The following is a 23,349-nucleotide window of genomic DNA, read 5'->3' on the forward strand; positions in this document are numbered from 1 at the left end:
TGTGTTTTATAAACATTTATTCCCATTGAAGAAACTTTTGAAAGGTTTTGATGTTTTATTTTTCCTTTCATAGAGTGGCACTAGGACATTTTATATTATCTGTTCAAACATACAGAGTAACTGTGACTAAGAAGAAATTAGTTCTATAGTTCAAGGGAAATCCAAAAGTTTCAAATGTGTTATATATTTTAGTTGAAAATTATCTAATCTCAGGATATTGTGTATAATTCATCCTTTACAAACTTTTCTAGTTAATTGCTGGGAAAGAACATTAGCATAAAGAAAAGTTGTAGCATCTTTTCATGATCCCCAAACCTGCCTTCTCACTAGTCACAATATTAATTCCAGTTTCTTTGTAAATAATAAAGCAAATTTATGCAAAGAAAGGGTCACCTTATTGTTTGACACCTCCACCCTTTTTTATACTACCTCTCTTCCTTATCCCCTTTCATCCCTGGGCTGTCTCTGGCCTCCTTCAGACTCCATGACTGGAATTAGGGAGATACAACAAACAAAAGGAAATGATTGGCAGACATAGGTGTGCTCTAGTGATGCGGTGTTCTGAATGGCATGTGCCACTGACATCCCTGCTGGATGCTTTCCTGAGTTCCTCAAGGACATGACTGGGACCCTCCAATTGCAATGTCTTTGAAGTGGGCAGTTCTGTCTTCCTGCAGCCCGTTGCCCTCTCAGGCCCTTGGGCATTGAGAGGTCTACTGCCCTTTAGGATTTTATCACCTTTCCAAGCCATCATCTAGGAGGTGATGTAAAAGGGCTTCAGGATGCACATGGTATACAGAAAGCAACACATCCCTTTGCTTTGCCTTCGTTGAGCTTTGTTCCCATTGTAACCTCTTTACTATGACATCTAACCTCTCCCCAAGAATTTTTAAGGTGTAGGTATGGTACCAGTTTCTGTACTTCAGAAATTTCATGGGACTCAAGTGTTTCTTTTAAAGACAATACCTGTCAGTTTAGGGCAAGAGATAAGAGGAGAGCATCACCTTTCCCATTCACAAGGCATGCCAGTGTCTCTGTATGTGTGTGTCTCTGGGTGTGGAGGGAGGGAGGATACCAAAGCATTCCGGGAGAAAAGAAAATCTCTCCAACCTCAGCCAGGAAGTGCGTAATAGGTTAGGTTTGCAAATCTGGTTTTGCTACTCTCATCGCAACCCTAGACAGTGAGTCATCCTCATTTTGGAATGTGGGGATTAAGAGCATCTATTGTTTGTTCTAGGCCTCTGTAAATACAGAAAGAGTTGGAATTTTAAACTGTTTTACATCTTCAAGGCCATTCAGAATCACTGTGTTATTATAGGAAGTAAATGAAATATAATGAAGTATAAAGAAACATACTTCCATATATGGATGGTTGCTTTCTGTAGCATTATAGGCAATGGATTAGAGGAAATGAAACTGATTTCATGGATATGTGTCAGGACAGATGTTTTAGTTTTCTAGCTGCTGGAATGCAATATACCAGAAACAGAATGGCTTTTAACAAGGGGAATTTAATAAGTTGTTGGTTTACAGTTCTAAGGTCGAGAAAATGTCCCAATTAAAACAAGTCTATAGAAATGTCCAATCAAAGGCATCTATCCAGGGAAAGATACCTCAGTTTAAGAAAGTCAATGAAGTTCAGGGTTTCTCTCTCAGCTGAAAAGGCACATGGTGAACACAATCAGGGCTTCTTTCTCAGCTGGAAGGGCACATGGTGAACATGGCGTCAGCTACTAGCTTTCTCTCCTGGCTTCCTGTTTCATGAAGCTCCTGGGAGGCGTTTTCCTTCTTCATCTCCAAAGGTCGCTGGCTCGTGGACTCTCTGCTTCATGGTGCTGCAGTATTCTCTGCTTTCTCCGAATCCCCTTCATTCTCCAAAATGTTTCCTCTTTTGCAGGACTCCAGAAACTTATCAAGACCCACCCAAATGGGTGAAGGCATGTCATCACCTAATCCATCTTCACAACCACTTATGATTAAATCACATCTCCAAGGAGATGATCTGATTACAGTTTCAAACATACAGTGTTGAACAGGGATTATTCTGCCTTTACAAAATGGGATTTAGATTAAAACATGGCTTTTCTAGGGGACACACATCCTTTCAAACCAGCACAACAGATTTTCAGTAAACCTAGGTAAGATTAGTCAGACTTGACATAAGATGGTAACTAAAGAGGTCACACTGCAGAAATGACAAGTAAGCAGAATAAAAAAGGCTTGACAACTCATTATATATGGGGAACAAAAGAGATATCAAGAAATTTTTCAGGCTTCTTGTTTAAGGAACAAAACAGAACCTGGTGCCATAGCTGAAAAAGAGGATGTAGGAGGAGGAGCAGGGCTGGGGGCAAGGATGGTGAGGCTGAGGGGTGGGCTTGGCCAAGTGATGTTGCCCAGTTGTCTGGTCAGGCAAGCACGGGCCTGTTACTGCAAGGATATTTTGTAGCTGGTTAATAAACCAGAAGGCTGGTTTATTAAATCATCAGTCAATTGATTGCATATATAGCTGATTACATCTTTGATCAACTAAGGATTTGTCTTCCGCAACAAAAGAATCTTATCAGTTGGGTTTAATCCCATCAGTTGTAGACTTTTAACTGAGAAGGGAGAATTTTCATTTCTTCTCTGGCCAGCCAGTCTCACCTGTAGATTTTGTTGAGAAACTTTATCGATTGGAGTTGCCAGCCTTGTGTGTAGCTTGCCGTAAGGATTTTTGATACTGGCATCTCCATGGTTGCGTGAGACATTTCATAAATCTTATATTTACAGGTAACTCCTGTTGGTTCTGTTTCTCTGGAGAACTCTCACTAATACAGTAGTCAAGGATGCCATCAGTTAAGTAGTGAAGACAGATGGTTACTTATGTGTGTGCGTGTGTAATGTGCATGCTCACATTAACTAGATAGAGTAAAAATTCTTCTCATCTAACTCTTTCTGCTGCCTCTATAAAAATCCAAGTTGAAAGACTCTTTCACAAAGAAGTACATGAATCAGATGACCTCCATGGCAAACTGCAGGCCAGATTCTGGTTCCAAGAACAAGAAAACAAATAGTAAGCATTGATCATGCATGTCCATAAAAGGAGTGACTAGGGGTCACTAGATTGTTACTATATATGCTTTCAGTTAAGAATTATATGCTTGTAGCTGAAACACTAACTTTATAATACACTAAATGCTGGAATTTGGAAGGCCATCTCAGCTGGGGCTCTATAGAGTCAACATCATTAAATGAAAACTCCTTTGTTCACTTTTGCAATAGCTACTCCCACTGAGCTAGTTTAAAGAAAAGAAAGGGTAGGAATTGCTACTGTGGAATCGAAAGACTTTAGGCTGGAAATCTGTTCTTGAGAATCAACGATCAAAAAGTTCAGTTGCACTGCAGCTAAAATATTTCAGGGCTTTCTGAAGTCAAGTGTCTTGGGTGCTTTCTTCATGCTTAAATTTCCTAGTGAATTTAATAGAGATAGGGTTTCAGATGCAAACAAAGGAAAGACTGTTTATCAATTATAGCATTCCTATGTACATCTTACTTAAATTAGGAATCACCTCGGTTAAAAAATGTGAATTCCTAAATTGCCTGAAGTAGTTGTGCTGTGTAGATGGCAAAATTGGCTGCAATTCTTTGTAGTTCTTCCCATCCAGAGGAGAAGTTTATTTCCCCATTCCTTGAATTTGAGCTTGCCTTGTAACTTGCTTTGGTCAATAGAACATGGCAGACACGATTGTCCGGATCTGAGCCCAGGCATCAAAAGGCCCACTTGTGTTGGCAACCTCACTTCTGATGGCCATGTGGACCAGCTTAGGCTAACCCACTGGATGATGAGAGTATGGTCCAGTTATTCTTGTTGCCCCAGATGCCAGCTGGCCAACATCCAGACATGTGGGTGAGTCTTGTCCCAGAAGGTAGGGCCCCAGCCATCCCACCAGCTGACCCACAATTCATGTGTGAACTCACCCAAAATCATCTAAGCTTGGCCCAGAATGGCAGAAACAGGCAAGCCCACCTGTAGACTCACAAGCAATGATAAATGCTTGTTGTTTTAAGTGACTAAATTTTGGGGTGGTTTACAACAAAGCAAAAGCTAACCGATAGAGGAGTATTCTTAATAAAATATTGCCAAGCTTAATTTGCTCAGAATTCCTACTTTCTGAGACATTTAAACTGGGCCTGATTGCAGATATCTAAGTGGCTGCAGTATCAACCGATTATTTGACTTAAAATGTGTAAACAAAATATCCAAGTTTGGAGTGCAGTTATAAAATTTCTGTGTTTTACTTATATGTATTAAACTTTAGGCAGATATAACAAAAATTGATTGAAGTGCTAATTTGAAACTTCAGAATCTTGGCAAGGTTTTTTTAAAAAGACTTTCGACTACTAAAGAAATTAGCGGTATTAATATTTTTAAAACAAGAAGCAAAAGATAGCTTTTTTTTCATTTCTTGCCTTATATTTTGGAACCTATTTCAAAATTAATGGAGAGTTAAGCAATTTTTAGTCTATGTTGCATTACTATTTTACTGCCAATTATAGCTACGTGATAAACTCTTTCATCTTAAAATTATATAAGTTCAGTCCACATTTCAGGGAAATTTATCTATCTATCTATCTATCTATCTATCTATCTATCTATCTATCTATCTATCTATCTATCTGAATTTAAAGAAAGACTAGATCAGCAAATAGAGAGCTATAGTGCCGCTATTTACTCTCATGCTATACTGTCCATCATTAGTGGTTTGGATTCAGATAATTTGTGTTGGGATCAGCAAAGAGCACACTGTGACTAATTATCTAATCTGTATCTCCAGGGTTTTAGTCATGGTCTCTTCTTCAGTTAAAAATATTCACATGCCACTGGGAAGATTTTCTTTAGCTTTTTAAGACAATTTTTGGTACATTGATTAATAAGCAGAGTTAGTTATTTTAATATGAGTCATTAAGAACACTACAAAACAGCATGGTCAGTGTTAAAGAATGAAAGCACTCTTTTTTAATGATAAAATTGTGGATATAAACCAACTAAATTCACTGTATCATGACACTATTATTATATAATAACATTATTTTAAAGGAATAGTATAAGATCAATAAGGATTTTATGATAAATTAGTATAGGTACATATTTGGGCATCTTTCACAGTTTTAAGGCTAAAATGAGTAATGATAAGATTAGCATAGTACATCCTAATTTATTTTATTTTTTAATTTATTTTATTTTTTTAACAAGCATATAATTTACTCTTTGGCAGTTACAAGTGTTTATGAACATTAGCTCATTTAATCCTCATAACAACCCTGTAAGGCCATTATTATGTTTATTTTAAAATGCAAAAATCAAGAAACGAGAGAGTAAAATTAAGACAAAAAGGTGAAGAAACTTGGACGTGATCACAATGGTAGCAGAGCCTGGGTTTGAACCCATAAAGTCTGACTCCATCATATAGATTTTAACAACTATTGTATAAAATATATTTGCTTCCTGACTTCATCACACTGCAAAAATCACTAAATATTTGCTCTTATATTCCAAGAGACAATTTTTCTTTATTCAAATGAGGGGATAATATCCCTGTCATGTACTATTTGCAGCTATTACATGCAGTCTTTTAAAAAATATTGCACTCGCAATGCTCAGAGTTGACTTCATCGTCTTCAAATATCTGAAGGGATGCTAAATTGCTAGATACCTGAATGGCCTGAAAAAATACATACACACACACGTATAACCTGATCAGTGTTAGATACAGAAGAGTTCTTGAGTATTTGAGTCAATAATATTCATTATCGTTTTCTATTACTTATATGGATGTGTGTATCTACATATAAACTAAGTTTCATAGCACACACACACACACAAAACACACACAAAAAACTTTCCAAATGTTCAATATTCTAGTGCCTGGAATGCTAAGTGAATCAACAGATGGAGGGGAGGATACAGAAAACCACCAGGGGGGCTTGCTAATTATCATGTACTACTGTAGGCACTAGCACTGTATGTTAATTGTCAGTTGTATATTATATTTATCACCAATGTCATCCTTTATCTGCAGGCTATTTTCAGAAGCTAAGTACTCTGCCCAAACTATTAACCACTTCATTTAGTCCAAAGTGGAAAGAGGGCTTTTATGAGCAGAAATGTATGGAAGTGGCAGTCAAATTCATAATTTGGTAATGCATCATGAATCCTTACCTTTCCCACTTAAATATTCTACTTTGTGGGCAAATATAGATTCTCTTTCAAAAATATGACCATAAAATATTATCTCCAGGAAATAAAAAATTATTCTAATGTTGCACTGCAGCAAGATATTATTTCCCAGTCAACTTTTAGCTGTAGTTTTCCTAAGGGCAATATTTAATGCTGCCATTATAAAATATTTTGACAGGACATAATTTCTATAAACCTAAATGCTGTGAGGGATTTTTTAAAAGAAAAACTCCACTTTATTATGGAAAAAATCCAATTAGTTTTTTTTTTAACATAGGTAGTTTTAGTCGATAAAAGGAAATATAGCTACTATCTACACAACAAAACACAATTTCGGTTGAGGCAGCATGATTCCTGAAGTATCTTATTATGAATACATCCAAATTTTGTATGTTAAAATGGGAAATATATCCAGATTATGGCTTGGAAGTATAAATGTAGGAATCATTTAGAAACTAATCATTTTTGAAGCAAAAGAGAATGTACATAAGTAACAAAATAGCATGTTGTAGAATGCTGGGTAGTCTGGAAACAAGTGTTTGAAGATGCACATGGGTAAAAGTTAGAGTAATAAAGAGAAAGTTGGGTAGCACAATAAAAGTCAGTGGAGGTATGCATATCTGGGCTGCTTTGCATGAACGGGCAACTTATAATCACTCTGTCTTTCCCTCTTGACTTGTATCTTTAACTGAGAAAAGAATGAAGGAGAAAGAAAGAATAAGTTTGTATTCTTTTAGGGAGATTATGTATCAAGAATGCTCAGCGAGAAGATAAACAGAGTATCAGGACAGAGATCTCTTTTTCTAGAAGGATCTGGAGGGCATACATAAATCACCTGTGGCCTGTGGGAAGTCAGGGGGACTTGTTCTGAATGTTTATGAGCTTATGGTTTATAAGAACAGCCATTACCAGTTACTATTATTTTGCTGGAGAAAAATGAAGAACAAAGTTATGTTACCATCTACATTTTGATTGAAAACCCGACGATGAATTTTGAATAAACGATTAAGAAAAGCAAAAGACAAAAAAGATCAACATAAAGTGGGAAGATCTCAAAAAAAAAAGGTGATGCAAATAAAATGATCCAAAAACATACAAATTAAGGCAAGGATGAAATATTCAAAATTGAAGAAATATTTAAATGGTAAATTAAAACACTAAGTATGGTATAGTGCAGGGATTCTCAAAGACTGATGCAGGGACTTCTAGGCATCCTAAGAGATTTTTGAGATCAAGAGCTTGATTTCAGCCTCAAGCTCAACGTCCTTCCATAACACGGAGACATTATTTGCTTCTTTCACTCTCATTCTCTTAAGTGTGCAGGAGAGTTTCTCAGAGGTTACTTGACATGTGATGAGTCAGCAGTCTCTTAACTATTGGGATGCATGCTTATGTGATATATATATAATTAAATATACAGAAAAGTAAAGCATAAAATACATAGTTACCACCAGACATTAGTGTGATACATCTGTTATAATAGATGAAAGAATATTTTTATAATTGTACTATTAACTATAGTTGATGGTTTACCTTAGGGTTCACTGTCTGTCTTGTACAGTCCTATGGGTTTTTAAAAATATAATTATTCTAATAATGTACATATAACCTAAAATTCCCCTTTTTATCCCTATTCAAATATAAAATTCAGTGCTGTTAATTACCATTTATTTAGTTCTAACTTGTAATATGGAAAATATATATAGCTATGACTAGCATCAATAAAAGCTCTCTGGGGCCCTCAATTTTAAGAGTGTTAGGGGATTCTGAGCCTAAGACAATTGAGGACTACTGGCACCTGAAAAATCTTGAGAAATGTAAATTTCTAAATTTGAATCATGAGTCTTAAAATGATCATCTCCTTGACATAATACTTTCACTTATAGCAATCAAATTTAAGGCAATTGTGGTAGATAGATTCATTTGTCAAGTTGGCCAGGTGAAGGCACCTAGTTCTGTTGCTGTGGACATAAGCCAATGGAACATGAAGCTCATCTGTTGCTCATTACATCTGCAGTCAGCTAGGAGGCGTGCCTGCTGCAATGAGTGGTGTTTGACTTAAATGGCTGGTACTTAAATGAGAGAGCGCAAAGTAGCACAGCCCAAGCAGCTCAGCATACCTCATCTCAGCACTCGCAGCTCAGCCCAGGCCTTTGGAGATGCAGAAAGAAAACACCCTGGGGAAAGTTGTTGGAACCCAGAGGTCTGTAGAGAAGGCCAGCAGAGATCACCCTGTGCCTTCCCAATAAGAAAGAATCTCAGTTGAAAATTAGCTGCCTTTCCTCTGAAGAACTAATGAGATAAATCCCCTTTTATTAAAAGTCAATTTGTCTCTGGTGTGTTGTATTCTGGCAGCTAGTAAACTAGATTAAATGTTATTTATACTGATAAAATCACAGCATTAAAATAACAAAATCATGGAAGTATTCAAAAAGAGAAGTGTTTTAATAAATGCTAATAAATCCAGGAATCAATGCATTCAGATACTGAATAAATGGTTTATAAAGAATACTGTCTTTTACACAATTATGCCCTAGTAAAATGTGGTATATCTACCTATCAAGAGGCAGCACTACAATGGTGAGGAGCGTGCCCTCTGTAGGTTGGGTGTCTGGGCATCTGTCACCAGCTCAAATTGTTGACTGTTATGTGGCATTTTAACAACTTAATGTTTTTAGAGTCTGACTCTATATCTGCCAATGCTACTTACCAACAGTGTTGTATTTAATGAGGTGCAATTTCTGAAGTAATTAGTGAAACTTCTCATACTGATCAATAAATAACTTTAATTAATATCTGTCGTAGTCAGTTTCATGTGTCAACTTGGCCAGGCGGTGGTGCCCGTTTGTCTGGTTGGGCAAGTGCCGGCCTGTCTGTTGCTATGAGGATATTCCATAGAATTAAATCATGATCCCATTGGCTGCATCCACAGCTGATTGCATTTGTAATCAGCTCAAGAGGAGTGTCTTCTGCAATGATGCTTAATCTAATCACTGGAAGGCTTTTAAGGAGGATTCAGAAGAGACTGTTTTTCTTCCTGCTTTAGCTGGCAAGCGTCTCTTGTGGAGTTTGTCCAGACCCTTCATCAGAGTTATCAGCTTCACAGCCTGCCCTATGGATTTTGGACTCTATGTTCCCACAGTTAAGTGAGACACTTTTATAAATTTTATGTCTATGGATATTTCTGCTGATTCTGTTTCTTTAGAGAACCCTAGCTAAAGCAATACCTATTTAAAATATTGGAAATTAAACAAAAAATTCATTTATTGACAAATTTATTAAATACCAGCCATGGACTAGACACTGTTCTAGGGACTTGGTTATTGTTTTAGTTTGCTAGAGCTGTTATGACAGATACCACTCAATGGGTTGGCTTAAACAACAATTTAAGTTTAGTTTTGAAGGCTAGAAGTCTAAAATCGAAATACTGTTAATGTCATGCTTTTCATGGTGATTTCTCCCTTCTCGTCTTCTTCTGACTCTGGCATCTCCTTACTATGTCTGAATTTCCTCACTTTATAAGGTCTCCAGTCATATTGATTAAGACCCACGCTAATACAGTTTGGTCTCATCCAAATAGAATCTTTGAAGATCATTTTCAAAAATGAGACCACACTTTAATAATAGCATCTCCAAAGGTCCTGTTTACAAATGGATTCATAGTTACAGGAATGCAGGTTAAGATTACGAACATGTCTAAAATGGGCTGCAGAATTCAATCTATCTCACTACATTATAGAACACAAGTTAAAAATGATACTTTTAAAAAAAATGATACTTTTCAGATGGTAGGGTTGTAAGTAACTTTTTTCCTTGACAAATTCATATATGCTTCCAATTTTACTACAATGAACAGGGCTAAGTTTAACAGAAACTACACAGATTAAACATTGTACTGGATGTTCTGGCCCAAGCAATTAAGCAAGTAAAATAAATTAAAGGAATCCAAAATAGAAAATGTGGTGACTTAGAGCTATGTACCCCAGAGAGCAGGGGGGACAAAAACATGTTCTTAAATTTAATACATTTCATTCGTTGTGATCCCATTACAAATAAGATCTTTGATGAGGTTACTTCAGTTAAGGTGTAGCCCAACTGATACAAGAATGTCTTAATCCTATTACTGAAGGCCTTTAGAGAAGGTCACTGAGAAAAAGAAAACACAAGGGAGAAGCCAGAAGCTGAAAATAACTGGAATCCAGAAGAGGAAGGAGAAGCCAGAAGACACTGTCAACTGCATTACTATGTGATAGAAAAGCCAAGGGCCAAGGCCCACCAGCAATAAGCCCCAGAATGCGCATTGTTCTGGGAGAAAGCATCAGTGATGACACCTTGGTTTGCTAAAGCTGTCAAAATGTAATATACCAGAAATGGACTGTTTTATAAGAATGAGGATGTATCAGCTTAGAAATTTACAGTGCTAAGGCCATGAAAATGTTCTATTTAAGACATCAGCAGGACAAGACCTTTTCTGAAGACCCATTACTGGTGAGCAAGGCACATGGCCACATCTGACAGTTATTCTCTCCTGGGTTTCACTTCCAGCTTCTAGTTTCAGTGGCTTTGGAACTTTTTCTGTGAGCTTTTCTTAATTCCATACCTTCTCTGTGTAGTCTTTATCCTCTTATAAAGGACCCCATAAAAGGATTAAGATGCAACCTGGGGCAGGTCTCAACTGAAAGAACCTAATCAAAATGTTTCACCTGTAATAGGTCTGTATCCACACGAATGGATTAAAAGAACATGATCTTTTCTGGGGTACATGCAGCCTCCAAACTGCAACACCTGATTTTGGATTTCTCCTAACCTCAAAACCATAAGCCAATAAATTTCCACTGTTTAAACCAATCCATTGCATGGTATTTGATTTAGCAACCAAGAAATTAAAGCTGTTTTTGGTACTGAAAACTGGGGTGCTGCTATTACAAATATCAAAATATATGGAAATGGCTTTTTAATTGGGTAATGGATAGGGACTTGAAGAATTATGAGGTGCTTGACAGAAAATGTCTAGATTGTTTTAAAGAGATTGTTGGTAGAAATATGGCTGCTAAAGGTACTTCTTATGAGGCCTTAGAAGGAAGTGATGAATGTATTATTGGAAACTGGAGAAAGGACCCTTAATCCAAAGTGGCAAAATCAAATTTTGTTGTTGGATGGAAGTCAAAACCTGAAAGCAATGAACTTGGATATTTAGCTGAGGAGACTTCCAAGTTAAATGTGAAAGGTGCAGCCTGTTTTCCCTTGCAGTTTATGGTGAAATGAGAGAGGAAAAGGATAAGCTAAGAACTGAATTCCTAAGCACAAAGAAATCAGAAATTGATCGTTGGGAAAATTCTGAGCCTATCTAGATAGTGTGCTCTGAGACTAGGGCTAGAAGCATCTCTATCATGGACCTCCCTGATCTTCTGGAAGGGAGTCCCCAGAGAATAGGGCTCCATTGGAGAGTTTAACTGAACACGGATCCAGGCAGCCATTTCAGTGAAAGTCAGTATTGGAAATGTAGTTACAGAGGAAGTGTCGGTGGAATGTTTGATTGTCTGATAGCTTGGACCTCTGCGCACAAAACCAATGAGTCGTCTGTAAAAATTGTATTAGTAGAACCTCTGCCAGCCTGGACTAATAGGGATACAGAAAGAACAAATTGAAGGAAGAATGACTTCAGGGGCAGAACATGGGAGCTGAGGTCTGAATCAAAACATTCTTCCAGCCAAGAGAGCAGGACTGCCTAGCTGTTGTGTTCAAAGGGCAGGGGCACCCCTGAATTTGCAGGCAGCAGGTCATCTGCCCCAGCACATGGATGGGGCAGGTCTTGTACCCCATTGTTCAGATAGTGCTGCTGCCACAAGACCTGAGCCCCAGCCATCACAGAGGGCCTAGTTAGCACCCTGATATTCAGAGAGGGTGGGGACTGTACCAGCATGGAGAGACTGTGCTATTCCAATCTTGGAGAGGGGGAAGCTTCATCCCTTCAGGGAAGGTGTGACCCCTGCACAAAGCACTTGAAAGGGAAGGTACTGCTGCTCTATCAGGCCTGGAGGACAAAATCTTGATCCATAGATGACTCTCAAATATTGAAATTGAATGGCGTTTACCCTGCTGATTTTAAGAATTGTTTGGCACCTATTGTCATGTTATCCTTTTAATTTCTCCCATCTTGAATAGAAGTATTTATTCTATGCCTGTCCTTCCATTGTATATTGGAAGCAGAACACTTGTCCAAGTTTCACAGGTCTGCAGATAGAGAGGAGTTGTGCCCCAGGACAGACCACACCCACAGCTAATTTTGATTGGTCTTTGCATCTAGCATTGTCACTTAAATAACTTAAGGCTTTGAGATGTTGTGATAGAATGAATGTATTTTGCATGTGGAAAGTAAATGAATTTTGGGGGTTGGGAGGGCAGACTGTGGTGGTTTGAATCTGTGTACCCCAGAAAAACATGTTCTTAAACTTAATCCATTCTTGTGGGTGTTACCCCTTGTAAAATAGGACCTTTTAATGGGGTTACTTCACTTAGGGTGTGGCCAAACTGTCTCAGAATGGGTCTTAATCCTATTACTGAAGGCCTTATAGGGATGGCCACAGAGAGAGAGAGAGCATGAAGGGGAAGACAAAAGCTGAAATTTTTTTCAGAACAGAAACAGGAAGAGAAAAGAGAAGCAAAGAAAGGCCACTATGTGCATTGCCATGTGTCAGAAAAGTCAGGGACCAAGGATTACCATCAACCAGCCCCAGAATGCCAGTCTTCTGGGAGAAAGCATTATCTTGGTGGTGTCTGTAGTTTGGACTTCTCTTACTCTCAAAACTATGAGCCAAAAGTTCCTATTATTTAAGCCAATGCATTGCATAAGCTGCATATTTGTTTTAGCAGCTAGGAAACTAAAATAGAAAGCTAGAAGTAAAACTTTCCTTATTTGCAGATGAGATGATCCTTTATATAAAAATATCTTGAAAATCAACAACAAAGCTACTATAGCTACTAAATAAATTCAGCAAAGTGGTAAGGTACAAGATCAGCATGCAAAAATCAGCAATGTTTCTATGTATTAATAATGAAAAATCTGAAGAAAAAATCAAGAAAAATATCCCATTGACAATAGAAACTAAAGGAATCAAATATCTAAGAATAAATTTAACCAAGGATATAAATGACTTTTTCTTAGAAAAGTACAAATTATTGGTAAAAGAAATCAAAGAAGACCTAAATAAATGGAGGGGCAGTCTATGTTCATGGATTGGAAGACTGAATATTAAGATGTCATTTCTACTCAAAGAAATTTACAGATTCAGTACAATCCCAATCAAATTTCCAATAGCCTTCTTTGCCAAAATGGAAAAGCCAATCATCAACATATGTTTATAAGGAGTCCTGAATAGCTAAGACCATCAGGCAAAAGTAAAACAACACTGAGGGACTCACATTTCCAAAATATACAATTTATTATAAGTTACAATGATAAAAACAGCTTGGTACTTGCAGAAGAACATAAATCTCAACCAAAGGAACTGAATTGAGTGTTCAGAGATAGCCCTCACATCCATGGTCAATTGATTTTTGACAAGGCTGCCAAGTCCACTCAATTGGGAAAGAATAGTTTCTTCAACAAATGGTGCTAGGAAAACTGGATATCAATAAGCAGGAGAATGATATATACAAAAATGAACTCAAAATGTATCAAAGACCTAGATATAACAACTGGGACGATAAAACTACTAGAAGTAAACATGGAGAAAAATCTTTAGGATCTTGTGTTAAACACTGTCTTTAGACTTTATACCAAAAGCATGGGAAACAACAATATAAGTATAGGTGAATGGGAAATCATCAAAATTAAAAACTTTTATTTATCAGAGAACTTCATCATGAAAGTAAGACAACTTATAGAATGGAAGAAAATATTTGGAAACCATATGTGATAAGGGTTTAATATTCAGAATATATAAAGCAATCTTATAACTCAACAACAAGAAAGACAAATCATCCAATTTAAAAATGGATAAAAGATTTGAATAGACATTTCTCCAAAGAAGATATGTAAGTAGCCAATAAACACATGAAAAGTGTTCAACATTATCTGTCTCTAGTGAAATACAAATGAAAACCACAATGAGATGCCATTTGACACCACTAGAATACATACTATTTAAAAAATGGAAAATAATATATGTTGGAGAGGATGTGGAGGAAAGAAAGAGTTCCTCAGTGTTGGTGGGAACGTAAAATTGTGTAGCCACTGTGGAAAACAGTTTGGTATTTCTTCAGAAAGTTAATTATAGAATTACCATATGAACAGCCAATCTCTTTTCTAGGCATATACCCCAAAGAATTGAAAGCAGGGACGTGAACAGATATTTGCACCCTGATGCTCATAGTGGCATTGTTCATAATCACAAAAAGGTGAAAGCAACCCAAATGTCAATCAATAGATGAAATGATAAACAAAATGTGGTATATACTTACAGTGGAATATTATTCAGTCATAGAAAGAATGAAATTTTAATACATTTGACAACATGGATAATCCTTGAAGACATCAAGCTGAGTTTTTACTGAGATACAAAAGGATAAATATTGTATGATTTCACTGAAATAAAATAATTAGAATAGACAAATTCATACAGTCAGAAAGGGAATCAGGCTAATAGGGACTGGGGTGAAGGTCGAGAGTGGCAAGTTAAAGCTTAATTGGTATAGTGCTTCTGTTTGTAGTGATGGAAAAGTTTTTTTAATGGATGGTGGTGATGATAGCACAACACTCAGAATGTGATTAACACCACTGAATTATATATTTGAATGTGGCTAAAAACATATATTTTAAGTTGCATATACGTTGCTAGAATAATTTTTTAATTGGACTGTACAACACAACATTAATGAAAATTATTATACAAAAGCAATGTAAACGATGGACTAGACTTACTAGTATAATAATATTGTTTCATCCATTGTAAAAAAGGTACCACGGTATTGCAGTGTCAATAATAGGTAAAACTGTCTGGGTGTGAGGGGAATGCATGAGGACTCTATTTTTTACATGATATTTTTGTAACTCTACAACTTATTTATTAGAAAATCTTTAAAAATTATAAAAGACAGACAGCCATAAAACAAAACAAAACGAAATATGTAAATTTTAAATAAAAGCTCAGGCTACATAATTATAGCCCTACCACTCACAGAACAGAGTCTGGAAGGAAATTCTTTCAAATACAACAGTAATTATATTTTCAAATTTATTCTTGTAAGCATGTATTATTTTTATAATGTGAAGAAATAGACATAAGAATGAAAATATCATGAATATGTCAGTTACCCTAAAGAGAATGCAGCTTTCTGATTTTTAAGGGTTATACAATAATCCCAGATCCTTTTGAAAATAAAATGAACACACTATTTGGGATCCTGTTTCCCTGTACAAATTGTAATCTTCAATCCCTCCTTCATGTTAGTCATGTTACCAGGTCCTGTCATACTTTCTAAATAATGCCTAGGTATTTCCCAACTTTGTCATCTCCTCCCTCTATTTACTTCTGCATAGCTGAAATCTTGCTCATCAGCTTCTTTTACCTGCCCTATTGCTTGCTAACTATTTTGCCACATTCCCATCTTCTTCTATTCCCATCCCAAACTCATCTTCCACAGAGTTCCTAAAGTGATCTTTGCAAAAGACCCGTCTGGTCATATCATTCCCCCTAACTGAAATCCTTAAAGAGATCATAATTACTTCCAGGATGTTGTTCATATAACAAGCAAAGCTCTTCATAATCTGATCCCTGCCTAATTTTCCAACCTTATGTCTGACTTCTCCCAAATCACTTGATTCCCCAAATTATATCTTCTCACCCTTCCTTACCTTTACCCTGCTTACTGTCTTTACAAGAATGTGCATACTATTGAGATCAATTAAAAATTTTAAGTTCTTCAGTAATGAATATTTAATTTAACTTAATTCAGGATTTTTCAAAATTGTTTTCCATAGATCCCCCTTTCTAATTAAAAAATGAATTAGTTAAATAAATGCAATACCTACGGACATTGAAGGAAAGGACCTTTCTGAGGTATAGCAAATGATGCCTTAGGCCCCAAACATTGACACCACCTTACAGATTTCTAAAATTTTTACATGACACCCTTGTAAAATGTCCATCCCCCAAATACCCAGGCCTTATCCTAGAGAGAATCAGAGTACACTCAGCAAGTTGTTGTAAGCATTAAATATTTTTTGTAATGTATTTGGCACAGTGCCTGATGCATAGAAAGTACTCAATAGATATTAGTTATTGTCACTTCTATTATTATATTTTACCATAAACTCTGTTGATTGTCCCAGCAGCTTAAAGGCATTTCTTACATCATGTTGCATGGCCTTAGCATGAGAAGGACAAAGTGGAGGAAGGCAAGGAGGAGAAGGGGGTGGAGGGAAGAGGGGAGGGGTGGTGGAGGAGGAGAAGCAGCAGCAGCAGCAGCTAAGCAGGAGAAGATAGGGCAGGAAGAGGACAAAGTTGGGGGATGTTAATAAGGTTATGACAGGACTTGGCAACAAGCTGGCTATGGATGGCTAGATTGAAGGTGGGATTGAGGTGAGAGCTTTTTCATGGTAACTGGGACTGATTGAGTGTTTGTTTTCTTTCAAAAGGATCTGGGTTTATTTCATAACCCTAACAAAAACAAACATACAACTAATGGTCACTCACTTGTCCTGTCACCAACATTTTTTTAGTATAACATTGGTCAATTAATCTGTGAACTGCATATTACTTACATTGCAATGCAAAAATGTGATGTTTCAGCAATGCAATATAATATTTTTTAAATTATAGACATACAATTAAATATCTCATATCTTATAAATGGCATAAGGCAAGATAAATTGTGTAGTTTTAAAGCTATAGTTTATGAATTAAACTTTATTTAAATGTCAAGTCAAAGACAAGCTTACGCAAAAAAAGTAACTTCTAAACAAGGGAATGATATTTATGGAAATATGAAGAAGATGTAATATATTAGATTTTCTTTTGTAATATGTTAAATTTTAAAAATACATAATACTTAGGAGAAAATGGAACATCAATATCCTAATAGGTGGTGCAATGTAACCATGAACATTTTGAATAAAAGAAATTGAATTAGAAAAAATAAAGAAATATGTTGAACTTTCCTAGTGAGAAGAGAAATACAAAACTTTAAAACATAGTTATTAGTAAGATAACAAATTTTTAAATAATTGAAAAGCTCTTTGCTCATGAGAATGGGTTGAAATTTTTAAGTAATATATTTCAAATTGATAAAAACCCCTTGGCAAAGCAATTTAATTTTATGTTTAAAAATTAGACAAAAAATAAGTTTACTCTTTATCAACCACTGCAGTCTTCATAGATTTCTTCCTCAAGAAGAAAAAGGATGAGTTGCAATATACACTTATTAAATACTTGTGCTGGTTTGAAAGGATGTACGTCCCCTAGAAAAGCCGTGTTTTAATCTAAATTCCATTTCATAAAGGCAGAATAATCCCTGTTCAATACTGTATGTTTGTAACTGAAATCAGATCATCTCCCTGGAGATGTGATTTAATCAAGAGTGATTGTGAAGATGGATTAGGTGATGACATGTCTTCACCCATTTGGGTGGGTCTTGATTAGTTTCTGGAGTCCTATAAAAGAGGAACCATTTTGGAGAATGAAGGAGATTTGGAGAAAGCAGAGAATGCTGCAGCACCACAAAGCAGAGAGCCCACAAGCCAGGACCTTTGGAGATGAAGAAGGAAAATGCCTCCCGGGGAGTTTCACGAAACAGGAAGCCAGGAGAGTAAGCTAGCAGATGACAGCATGCTTGTCTCTCGTCAAGCTGAGAGAGAAGCCCTGACCATGTTCATCATGTGCCTTCTCACTTGAGAGAGAAACCCTGAACTTCATCGGCCTTCTTGAAGCAAGGTATCTTTCCCTAGATGGATGCCTTTGACTGACATCTCTATAGACTTGTTTTAATTGGGGCATTTTCTCGGCCTCAGAACTGTAAACTAGCAACTTATTAAATTCCCCTTTTTTAAAAGCCATTCTGTTTCTGGTATATTGCATTCCAGCAGCTAGTAAACTAGAACAATGCTCTAAATATTCTCATTTTAAATAACTCAAGCGTTTTGTCTTCGTCAAATGACAAGAAAACATGCTGTTTTACCCTATTTTACTCATTTAACTAATCATTATTTGAAATTAATATTCAGGTCAATTAATTTGACTTTCCTACTAAATCCCTGATGAAAATAGCAATTATATTTTTATTTTGTGTATTTTAAAACATATGAATTTTAGTCTGGGGACTACAGTCCTATTGAAATTCTTTTTTTTTTTTGCGACATTTTTAAAACCCTAGAATTACATTTTTATACTAAATTATGAACTCATTGCCAGGCTATCACTTCCTAGAGAACAGGGTTTCACTCATTTATCTTTAAACCGTCTGTGCCTGGCAGGGTAGCTGGCAGGGAGAAAACATTTAATACCTATTTATTGGTTGAACGTATGAATGAACAACTTCTAAATATTAATCTCCTCCATTTGGAAATTTTGCTTCTTGATTTATTCAAAGATGCATTCTTGAATTTTAGATTGATTGTTTCTATTAAAATGTATTCCAACCCTAAGGGATTATTTCCATCTAATTTTATTCAGATGGTTTCAACCTTAAAAACAAACATAATCTTTCAAGTCATCTACCGTTACTAATTTTTGACCATTTTCCATATTTCCTTTTCTTTGTCTCAACTTTTGGGATATTTATTAGTCGAACATTTAAGTTATGCTGCGTATTTGGTAAAGGAATGAGAAGTTGGAGGCGATTTTAGAGATTTGGTATTCCAAATGTATAGACGTCATAGTGACTGTTTGCTCCACAGTTATACAAATAACTGAAGGCAAAGCCAGCACTGAAATCCAGATCTTAGCTTGCAATGCTCCAGTCTTCTGCCCATTATAATCTCAAATGTCTGAGTTTTTTCCTGCTGATATTTTTGCTTTCCACTGTTCATTCATTAAACAGCTATATATTGAGTGCACATTTTTTGCCAAGCCCCGTGACGCTCACCAGCGTTAAACAAAAGCAAATGGAAAGGGAATCATTTGATTTGAATAGACAGGTTTGGCAGGAATATGGAAATGTTCTCTTCTCGCATGTAATACTTCTCAAGCCTTTACAGATTTGTTGTTTTGCATCTTATACAAGCTGATTCAGCCTAAGTTCAACACTGAGTTCCTTCACTATTTTTTAAATTATAGCCTTCCCTTGAGAAACTTGATTAATTCATATTGCTGAAATTATCACCTTAGTGCAAATGACATATGGTTTCATTCTGTTCTAGTCTCTGGCTTAGAATATATTTTTGTAACGCTAATAGATTTCTTATCCTGGAAGCCTCTTAATGCTTTGACATTAAACACAGGCATTAAAAAATGTAGCAGTGTTAATTGAGAATGGTAATCAGGATGTCACCACTGGGTCCTATTTCATGTGAGTTAATGCAACTCTTTTGTGTGTGGTATCCTTAGAAAGGAACTTTAACAATGAGCTATTGTTTTAATTTTATATCATTTCTCTATATAAAAGTATGCTCTTGGTAAAATAGCAATATTTAAAATTTTCTAAATTAAAAAAAGATTTAATTGCCAAGACGGTTGATGTTAGTGCTTAGCAACATTTTTGAGGTCTCTAGATTGAAGTTTAAATTTTTAAATAATAATTTTGCTTATTTAAGTACATGCATTATTATAATATTAATAGTTTTCTTTTTATCATTTAAAGAGAGCCACTGGTCCTTACGTTTGAGAATTCCATGAAATATATATATTTTTAATTGCCAATCAAGAGCAGAAAGTAATCATAACTGACTGCCCTAAAGTATACAGTTTAAAATATTGGGATTTAAATCCAAATCTTTTCTATACCAAATTCATTTTCTCCTGCCCAACACTGCCTCTACCTTAGTATTTCCATCTCCAGAGCATAAAAATGGGGCCAAGTATAGAAATATCAGAACAGTTGAAAGAGCTGTTCAAAAGAGAGAATGAGTTCACTGTAATGAGAGTAATCAAGCCAAAGAATGTTATTTGACTCTGGCAGGATACTCTACAACCTAATCTTTAAAACTGATGAAGACAGATTGAAATGGCAGGCATGAAACCTTGTCCTAAAATTCTGGAATGAGTGCATTTTAACCCAGGAAATTATTTGGGAAGGCAACTTACTGGTTACTCTGGTTCTCTCCCATAGTTCTCCTTTACATTTTTTTTTTTCAAGAGGGGTGAGGAAGATTTTGTCATTTCATGCTCTGCCTCTTCATTGGTCATCTTTTTTCCATCCTTTAAAATTACTCTACTGCAATTTGGATTTGATCTCTCTCTTTACGTGATCCATCACAACCCATAAAATGCTTTTTGGCTGTCCCTTCAAAGGCTTACTTTATTTGCTAAAATTAGACTACGGGACAGATACGCTGATTCTTTTCCTGGATGGTGTATCAGTTTGGAAACTTTCAGCTATGACTCACAGAAAACACCAAATTATACTGGCTACCTCTTAAAGGAATCAGGAAATTATTTCACATAACCAAAGTCCATAAGTAGAGCAGGCCATAGACACAACGTGATCAGAAGCTCAATAATGTCATCAGGTATCCATGTTTCCTCCATTGCTCTGTCATCTCAGTGTCAACTTCACGCTGAGGGTGGTTTCATTTGTACTTACACCGCAAAAAGAGAAGAATCGTCACTTTTTTTGAAAAGCAAAACCTTTCTATGATGTTCCCAGCAGACTTCTATGTCTCACAGTTCTACCCTGAACACTGAGCATGGGACTGCCATGATTAGTTTAGATAACCTGTTTGGACTTAAACCACTATCATATGAACTCTGTGAAAACAGACACCTTCTGACGAGTTTATGAGTATAGTCCCAAAGCCTAGATAACTCTTTGCATATTATAGGATTTCATTGTATAATCTTGAATATATATTCAAACTACTATGATTACTGCATATGGTAGATAACTACAAGATTCACTGATGATAATGCTCCCGGTAAACAACAGAAAGCCTGTCAATTATCTCCCTGTGCTTTCCTCAGCTCCTTCAGATTCCTATCCATGCACTCAACCTTGCCTTGGTTCCTAGACCAATCTGGATTGAAAAGGTTAATTTGGAGCCTGTTTTGTCTATAACTCCTTCATTAGCATAATGGAGTTGATGGTGCCTACCTTAAAGAGTATTAGAAAACATGTAACTCCAAGCACGTGGCACAGTGCCAGGCGTATAGAAGAACATGATCAATGTTAGCATTCATCCCTGAACTATTTAGTTTTGAACTGACCAAGATCACATATCCTAGGGCTCTAGGCTGTGCTGATAGTCATGTCTGTGGTAACCTTGACCTGAGGCTCCGTGTCACAGGACTGATCCTTGAGCCTCAATGGTTTTGAGTATGATGTCCTTGTTCTGAAGTAGAGGTTCTTGGCACCAGAATTTCCCAAGTTACCCAAGGCACTACCTGTACTTGTCACTGGCCTTAGCTGCTGGTTTATTTTCCATTTCAATTTTTGTTCTCATTGTCTATCTAGTTTCTTAGTCCCTCCAGAATGACTGGGCCTTGCTTTATTTTTATCTGTTCCTTTATCTGGAGAACTGGGCACTGCCTCCGAACTCAATCCCTTATCTAGGACTGCTTTCCTAAAGGCCAGTGTCTTACTGCCTTATTGGATCTCCAAGTGTCATCTAACTAGACTTCTCATCCTTCTTCTTATCTACCTTGGTAGAACATGCCACTTCTGAAGCTTCATGCCTCAAGCCTAGGCATTGACTTAAAACTACTATACTTGGGAACTCTATAACTTACATATTCCATAAATTGTCTAATAAGAGCCAATACATTTTCTTTCTAGTTTTCTAGGCTGCTCAAAGCAGATACCATGTAATGCATCGGCTTTAACAATGGGAATTTATTAGTGTACAAGCTTACAGTTTTGAGGCTGAAGAAAATGTCCAAATTAAGGCATCATCAAGACAATGCTTTCTTCCCAAAGACCAGCTGCCATTATCCTGGCTCCTCTGCCACATGACAAGGCATTTGGCGGCATCTGCTGGTCTCTGCTTACTCTTCCAGGTTTAATTGACTTCTGCTTCCTGCCTCCATGGCATTCTCTCTCTTTGTCTGAATTACATTATCTAATAAAGAACTCCAGCAGGAGTACTAAGACCCACCCTGAGCTATATCTCAACTGAAGTAACCTCATCAGAAGGTCTTACTTATGACTGGTGTATAACCACAGAATGGATTAACTTTAAGAACATGAATTTCTGTAGTGCATACAGTTCCAAATCTCCACACCCATTGATTGCTCTATATTAATTTCTGAAGACTTCCATGACAAATTATGCTCTCACAATTCTGGAGGTTTTGGAACCTGTAATCACAGTGTTGTCAAATCTGTGCTTCCTCTGAAGTTCCCAGAGAATTCTCCCTTGCCTCTTCTTGGCTGAATTTCTGGTAGCTCCCAGTAATCCTTGGTGTTCCTTGTCTTGTAGACACATCTCTCTGTCTCTGCCTCCATCTTCACATCACAGGCCTCTGTGCCCTCTCTTCTTCTTAAAAGGACAATGGTCATTAGATTAGTGTCCTCTGGGATATTTCAAACACCAAGCTTTGGCTCTATTCCACTTGGCCTGTTTTTCTAGCATTCATAGTCATGTCTTGCCCCCAGCTTTGTACCCAGTGACCCTTCAAATGTGCATGGATTTAAAGAGCTATGTTACAGGACTTCCTTCCTGTTGTTTATTCCTAACAGGAAATATGGAAGAAGAGGTATGCAGGAAATGAATGTAGGAAGGGAAAACGAGAGAGAGAGAGAGAGAAAGAGAGGGAGGGAGGAAAGGGAAAAATTTATTGGAGCCTGTAGTTTTAAATATTTATAATCATAGTAGTGCTGTCTGGTGCTCTTTCCTTAACTGATGAATACCAAACACTCAGATAAGTGACATATTACTTGAATGAATGAAGGACTGTTGTCTATGTATGTTTTTTTTAATTGGTCCAACTTTATCTACGTATATTTTATAAAATATTTCATAAAGTTTGTCTATCAGT

At 36.5% G+C, this 23,349-nt stretch overlaps 1 long non-coding RNA gene across 2 annotated transcripts in view; it reads left to right on the plus strand.

Annotated features, from left to right (window-relative positions):
* The window catches only part of LOC143647947 (uncharacterized), a 66,876-nt gene that overhangs the window by 15,532 nt on the left and 27,995 nt on the right, over positions 1-23,349 (plus strand). The gene's annotated exons all lie outside the window — the stretch shown is intronic.

Source organism: Tamandua tetradactyla, chromosome 10, assembly GCF_023851605.1.
Source record: "Tamandua tetradactyla isolate mTamTet1 chromosome 10, mTamTet1.pri, whole genome shotgun sequence".
Classification (NCBI taxonomy): domain Eukaryota; kingdom Metazoa; phylum Chordata; class Mammalia; order Pilosa; family Myrmecophagidae; genus Tamandua; species Tamandua tetradactyla.